This window comes from Poromitra crassiceps (genome assembly GCF_964638095.1).
Source record: "Poromitra crassiceps genome assembly, chromosome: 1".
Classification (NCBI taxonomy): Eukaryota; Metazoa; Chordata; class Actinopteri; order Beryciformes; family Melamphaidae; genus Poromitra; species Poromitra crassiceps.
In genome coordinates, this window is record NC_139623.1 from 105,293,352 (window position 1) to 105,301,238 (window position 7,887).

A 7,887-nucleotide genomic window follows, 5' to 3' on the forward strand; every position below is an offset into this window, starting at 1 on the left:
CATACCCCTCAGCCCAAATGACGTCACTAAATGACGTCACCATCTCCGACGTCACCTTCTCTATGACATCACCTTTGCAGTGTGACGTCAGTTGCCCAAATGACGTCAGTTATGACATCATAAATGACATCATGAATGACATCATAAATGCCCTTCTCCTGGTACTATATAAAGCCCCCATCACCACAGCTTAAATCACACTTGTGCAGTCATCACTCACCTCGTGTCAGCATCACGCATTCATCCAGCATCTCCAGAGCAAAAAGCTTCATCCCACCACCTCCCCAGATCACCACCAATGTCATGACTCCTGTTGGAAACAAATCCCCTTAGGGGGGATTTTCTATCTCATACAGCACTGACACCCCCTCTCTCATAGCAAGAGGAGCGTCACATCATGGAGTCACACGCCATACTCAAACTGTCTATTCTGATTCAATAAAGATTGTTAAAATTGTATTACAAGTCTCTCATGATTGAATTCAAATTAAGATGAAGGTAAACCTGAGGGGAAACTGGGTCACTGCAGCAGAAAAGAGATAAGAATAAACAAATACAAAATATAATTAAGATTACAGGTACAATCGTCCGGTTGACCATGGCAGCTTTAGAGATTTACAGATGTTTGCAACTTTGCAGTCTTGAGCACGAGCATAAACTTAGACTGCAAATGTGCATTATTTAACGAACAAGTAATTTTTACACAAATGTGTCCTAAAGTACAAAATGTGCATTAGGCTGTACAAATGTTCATATTTACAGATGGGAGTAACAAACGTACAGAAATTGCTGCTACTGCTGCGCCATTGCAGATTTGATAGAGTTCTTCAAATAGATATGTGCATTAGATCATGCTTTCCCCCCTTTTTTAGTCAAAAATTAGGGGACAATGCTAATACTTGTGTCATCATAGCCTAAAGATCATATATAATAGATTTCCATAGTGTGTCAATGGGTTACAGTCTGGGTCTCTCACACTGTTATATCCATATAGGCTACTTACATTAAAATAGAGTGATTTTCAATAACGTGTATTTTTCATTTGATTTCATTTGAGTTGCCCATTGATTTGTTGTCCTCTACTGGACAAAAGTCAGAACTACTGTTGAATCTCAAACTTGCCTGATTTATTATTTGTGTCAGTGTTGGTTTTTATGTTGGACGTTCTGTAAGTTGAACACTTGGAGGGGCAGGTGCACAGTCAATCCAAAATTTACACACACACACACACACACACACACACACACACACTACAAAAGTAGAGAACATATTTTATACATATCTTCTAGTTATAGCTTTGTAAGATCTGTGTTTTCAGATGGGTGGTAACTTATTTTGGGGAGTTATGATTTAGTACACTAACACTATTGACAAAATATTACAGATTAAAAGGAACACAAAATTCCCTAAATGTAGGCTATATATAGCTAACTGTAGGCCTGTATATTTTAGAGACATTATATATCAACTAGCCTATCTGAGGTTGGGGCTTGGCTTGAAATAGCAAGGTGGAAAAGTGGAAATTTAAGATATTACATAGGCTACTACTGTAACATTATCTAATAGATCACATCCAGTTATTACTCTGTTGTCGTGTCACATTATAATGTAATTCCTATATTACTGCCCTTTGTTTTTTTTAACTCAGTTATTACACACAAATATCAAGTAAAACTAGAGACCAATGGGATCAGACTAGCTGCGACGCCAAGTCGGTGTGTATGGTGCAATGGTAGACGTGACATGAGAGAAGTGAGTTTGGAGAAACAGGTGAACTGTGCCAGATTTATCCAATATGCCTAATCATTCTCACATTTTCTTACGTTTGAGATGTTTTGTTTGTATTGTTTATGTTAAAATGTGTCTGTAACTTTATGCTGCTTTCTTGGCCAGGTCTCTCTTGAAAAAGAGATTTTTAATCTCAATGAGACTAACCTGGTTAAATAAAGGTCAAATAAAAAAATAAAAAAACACTGGCACAGATGCAAACTATAGTCACCTTTAGGTGACAGTTGTCACCTAAACAACTGCCCTGTTATGTGTCACCTTTTTCACTCTCCATAACTTTGCATCCTTGCACCAGACTATAGCTTGCTTATTGTTAATAACTAATAATAAGCTTAATGGCTATTGCCATTAAGACTGTATTGAAATGTTTTAATAGTGGTTTATTTTCACAGTAGTGACAAACTAGAGACCATCTTGCGATGATATCACACTACGCCACACACTACTATCACACTACTTAGTAATGAATGTGGGCCGGGGGTGTAAAATGGGGGGTGGGGGTGGAGGGGCAACGGCCCCTTCTCTAGTTCCTACCCCCTTATTTTAGCTGTGGTTCGGGGCCCCTTGGATCACACCCATCTTCGAATACTTCATTGTGATCTCAACTGCACAGCTCAAAAATGTTTCGTGACTGCATCTTGCACGGTTGTAACGCTATTGCAGTGGCAAAATCTGTCTACAGACAGACAGACAAACAGCTGACAAAGCAGGCCTACTCAAAAACGCTTCTCTGGTACAGTAGTTCCAGCTACATTAGGGCTCTGCAGGACCACATTTTACCATGATGACACACAGACTCACAAGGTGAAAACAATACCAGCTACACACTCGCAGCTGGTAAAAATGTGTAGACCAAATACTTCAATAAGGGCTGGCAATGTGAGTGACTCTACAAAACTGGTTACAAATACAATTAACATAATAACACAAATAAATAGAGTTGGCAGATGGAAAATAGCAAACAGCAATGGAACATTTTAGTAAGGGGTAGGCTAATAACAGACAGGGCTGAAGATGGTTGTGATTTGGTGATTGATCTCAGAAAAATGGAACTGCTTGTATATTGAAGGGATCTCAGCTTCCCTGATAGATATTGGTTTATCATTCATGAAATGAGGTCATATTGTGATAAGAGTTAAGGATTGCATGTGACCTTATGTACAGGATCATTTCATGTTCAGCAGATTGATGTTATCTGATCTGAACTGCACCTGGAATTATTATGACCTCAGGTACCATCAATTCAAAGGCACGAGGAACAACTTTATCTTTTATCGCAGATTAATGCTGTACACTTATTCTCCCCCTCTGGCTCTCTCCTAGAGACACTGGACTCTGCACTCAGCATACCAATCCCTCAGGCTTCTGAGATAAGATAGCTCAAGTGTGAATGGGAGAGGTGGCTGAAAGTGTAAGAAGAATCTGCTGTAGATCTAGTTCTACTGCAAAACTCCAGACCTGAGTAAGACGAGTTTGTGCTGTGGCTATTGGCTCGTGTGATGGATAAGAACCTCTACAGCAGAATTTTACAAACAACTAACCTCACATTTTCAGGCAATGGAAAAGAATGTGTAATGAAGAGATATATAGTACTGCACGACACAGGAAAATGGGAAAACCCTCAACACAGTCAAACGATAGCAAAATATAATGTAAAAACAACAGTACATTCAATCAGTTGTGTACAGACTTTTGACTGGTAGTGTATGTTCTGTATCACTTGTGAATCTGTTCATACATGTAGGCCTATTCTATTGCCTTTGTGGCCCTGAAATCCTAGCTACATAAAACTAAGACTTAAGAGGCTGAGGATTTTGGCAAGATTTAAACTATAAGGGTTAAAGGGATCGTTTTGATTTTTTGATTTTTTGATGTGGGGTTGTATGAGATGCTTGCATACAGTCAGTGTACTACATGCAGTAGTACACAGTTTGGACTGGCCGCAATAGGGAAGTAGAGCTGTCTGCTGAGTGTGAAGGGGCCATGAGCAAAAACGTAAAAAACAACAACAGAGAAAATACATAAAATGCTTCCATACTGCTCACCTGGCATAATCCAAGTCTCCACAAGCCCTGGGATACCAAGTTGACTTGAAAATATATCATTTTAACCCTGAATTCTGAGCCAGGTGTTCGAGCTATAAGAAGAAATAGAAGTGAGCTTCCAGCTGCATATGGTTATATTTAAGCTAAAAACAGGGTGTAAATTATGTCTTTTCATGTCAACCTCGCATCTCAGGGCTTGTGGATACTTGGATTATGCCAGGTGAGCAGTATAGATTTTTTATTTTTCATTTTTTATTTTTTTTATTTTTTTTGCTCATCGCCCCCAGACAGCATACTTGCCTGACGGTCTCCATTTCTCCAAACTGGGACCGCACCGGCTGCATTCTACTCCATGTAGTACACTGACTGTATGCAAGTAGGCTACCTCACACAACCCCACATAAAAAAAAATCTGAACTATCCCTTTAATGGTATTATAAAATTTTACTACAGGTAATTTCTGTCATGTGCTGGTTTACAGTAGTCCTAAAGGTAAAGAATTGCACGCTGGGTTTATCTTTCAGACTTGTGTCTCATTCATACTATACTTTGTTCTGCACTAAATTATAACCAAACATCCGTGCTCACTCTTACTACTGGTACTATTTTGTTCTAATATTTTGATTAGAACACTTTCTATGGCCACATCGCATCAACCTGTCCTCTGTAACCTTCTCTCCACCAATCTTTAACACACTCTTCAATAGGTCTTTTATTGTGTTGTGTCGTTCTCACTCTGTGTCTAGAGTCCAGAGTCTTGCTTCCTCCTGCGTTATTGCTTCATGCCATTTGAGCTTCATATCTGCTCATTCCAGTAATTGTGTGTGTGTGTGTGTGTGTGTGTGTGTGTGTGTGTGTGTGTGTGTGTGTGTGTGTGTGTGTGTGTGTGTGTGTGTGTGTGCGTGCGTGTGTGTGGGTGTGTGTGCGTGCGTGCGTGCATGTGCGTATGTGTGCGTGTGTGTGTGTGTGTGTGTGTGTGCGAGAGAGAGAGAGAGAGAGAGAGAGAGAGAGAGAGAGAGAGAGAGAGAGAGAGAGAGAGATTAATGTGACAATAACTGACACATGCTGATACTGTAGTTTAATAATAAGTCATAATTTAGCTATTACTACAGGTGGGACATTGTATTTCATATTTTCATAATGAAATACTTAATATTGTAAGTGTTTCGCACTCAATTCAATACACGGCTTGCAATCAAACCGCAAACGGCAAAAGAAAGTATCCTTCAACACATTTTCCCCTCCCACTACAGCAGTAGACAAACTTGACTTCTATGAATTCAAGTGTTATTTTTCCTTCTCATGAATCCCAGTTAATAGCTAATATGGTAACAGTTCATAGCTAATGGTAACAGTTGAATGTGGATACCAGTTCATAGCTAATGGTAACAGTTAATAGCTAATGGTAACAGTTCATAGCCAGTGTTGGGGGTAACTCATTACAAAAGTAACATATTACATGTAATATATTACTTTTAGCAGTAACTCAGTAATATAACTTATTACTTATAGGATATCAGTAATATTATACAAGTTACTTTGTCAAGTAACTCAAGTTACAAATTGAGTTACATTTTATTAAATCAAAGCACATAATAAAAGATACAATCATTTCCTAATCAAACTGTGTGTTTTTATGCAAATAACCACTATAGATGACAATAACAAAGGGAAAGAATAACATTTAGAATTTTGGATTGTTTACACTGACTTCAAGGCGGTTGAAATTATTTTTCTGGATGGTTCCGGGGCGGTGATGTCATTCTGCTGCTGCTGTTGTTTTGGTAAAAGTAATGCAAAAGTAGTGTAATAAGTAACGAGTTACTCTACACGGAAAATAATATTGTAAAGTAACGTATTACTTTCAAATGAAAGTAACTAGTAATATGTAGTATATTACATTTTGAAAGTAACTTGCCCAATACTGTTCATAGCTAATGGTAACAGTTTAATGTGGATAACAGTTCATAGCCAATGGTAACAGTTTCATGTGTATTAAGTTGTAACAAGCTTAAGATGTAGACAACTACTTTTTGCAGAGGGTACACATTTTTCTGTATGTGTGACGTTGACTACATATTTAGTGCGAGGGACAAAAGATGTGCTTGGCTGTGTGGCCCTACCCTCTGTGTCAGTCAGTGTGGAATCAGGATGTTGGGTTGAGGGGCAGGGCGTTGAGACTGTTAAATATTGACTGGGAGTGTAATAATTAACCTTCCTCCAACCTCCTGATCTCTTAAACTGCCTGCTCTGTCTCTCTGCCATTGCCTCTCAAACCTGGCTCACACATACATCCAAGTCCGCTTCATTTCCCCCTCGTTTTGCGCCTTTTTCTCCTGTTCCCTCTCAGTAAGCACCTTGTCCTGGTCCTGTCCTCTGTCTCCTCGGGCCGCCCCGTGGCCCGGCCGGGCGGCCCGTGTCACAACACCGTACCCGCTCTCGAACCTTTGGCCTCATGTTGCATCTGAAGGTGAGTAACAGCTCCTGCTCAAACTTCATGACTGTATTCTCTCTATTGTGTGGAATTTAGTTGGCTCAGTACAAGGGTGGAACAATCTAGTAGGAAAAATCTGTTTTTTGCTCAGTTGGGGGAGGAATATTTGATGAGAATAAGTTGTAAACATGTACGCCAGCACAGCTTTTCCCCCCTTAAAAGCGTCACTTATAAAACTGTATCGAGAGCTATTATAATTTTTTTGTGTAACAAAACCTTTCTTTCCTATTTTCATCATCCGGAAAGGTTAATTATATTTGTGAGTTTATAAGCATTTTCTTAGCATTTGAACAATGATTTAGTTTGATGTGGGACAAGCAAATGGTATTGTCTTTTTAGTTTTTTGGAAGCGAATAAGATTATATAAGGTGCAATTCTATCAATACTAGTGTGCGTTTCCCTCACAAGAGGAAGTCAGAGAGAGATGGGGTCTGATAGTGCAGACAGATTCACAGTGGTCTGTTCAACAGAATAAAACACCACCGAGTAAGAAAATGTAAGAGATAGAGACAGTTTGACAGTAATGGTAAACTACTCATTTAATCATTTTATTGTTTAGTTTTCTTCTGAAGACACAGAGAAGGTGGGCAGAGATTTACTGCGAGGCAAAGTCTACAAAGGTATTACGAGGGAGATCAGAGAGGATAAAAATGACAAACAAAAACTCCATCAGGTTCAAATTGATAGCAAGCTGACCAAATATGAGACAGATCTTTAATTATGAAGAAAAAATAAATCATTCTGAGCAGGAAATGAGGCCCCGGTGGTTCACAGGTCAGACACACCCATTGCATATTCACATAGTGAAAAGCGCCCTCGTGTTGACAGCCACCATAAAATCTGTGTTATCTCTCCAGGCCTTGGCCCTTTGGCCATTCTGTTGGAGGAGTGTGAGCAATGATGGCGTCTATTTCAGGTCGTAAAGCAGGGAGGAGGAAATTGCGGGGGTCAAAGTCGATTTGCGAGAGGAGACTCCTCGCGCACTAAAACCGCGGCCTCCAAGTCCAAGTCCTGAGTTCACCTTCTTTTGCTCATTCTGTGTTCTTTCTCTCTCTCCTGCTTTTTGTCTCAGGTATCTCCACACCGGCGCCAGGCGTGCTGTCGGTACTTACCAGGTGTGCTGTCAGTACTTACCAGGTGTGCTGTCAGTATGTGCTGTCAGTACTGTGCTGTCAGTACTTACCAGGCGTGCTGTCAGTACTTACCAGGCGTGCTGTCAGTACTTACCAGGTGTGCTGTCAGTACTTACCAGGTGTGCTGTCAGTACTTACCAGGCGTGCTGTCAGTACTTACCAGGCGTGCTGTCAGTACTTAGTGGACGCCTGCCGGTGCTCACTGGATGTAACAGCAACTCCATGTGGAAGCTGTTTGTGTTCCAGTGGAGATGCTGTTACCTGCAGCGAGTCACCAAAGTCGACCGTAATCCTGTCATCATGTATGGACAAGGTGTGAAATGTTTTCTCTCTTAGGCCTCAGCCCAGTGCCTCTCTCATCTCTCCATTGTGTCAATGTTGGAATTTGTACAAAGAGTATTTTAAGTGATTCACTAGCTCACACAGT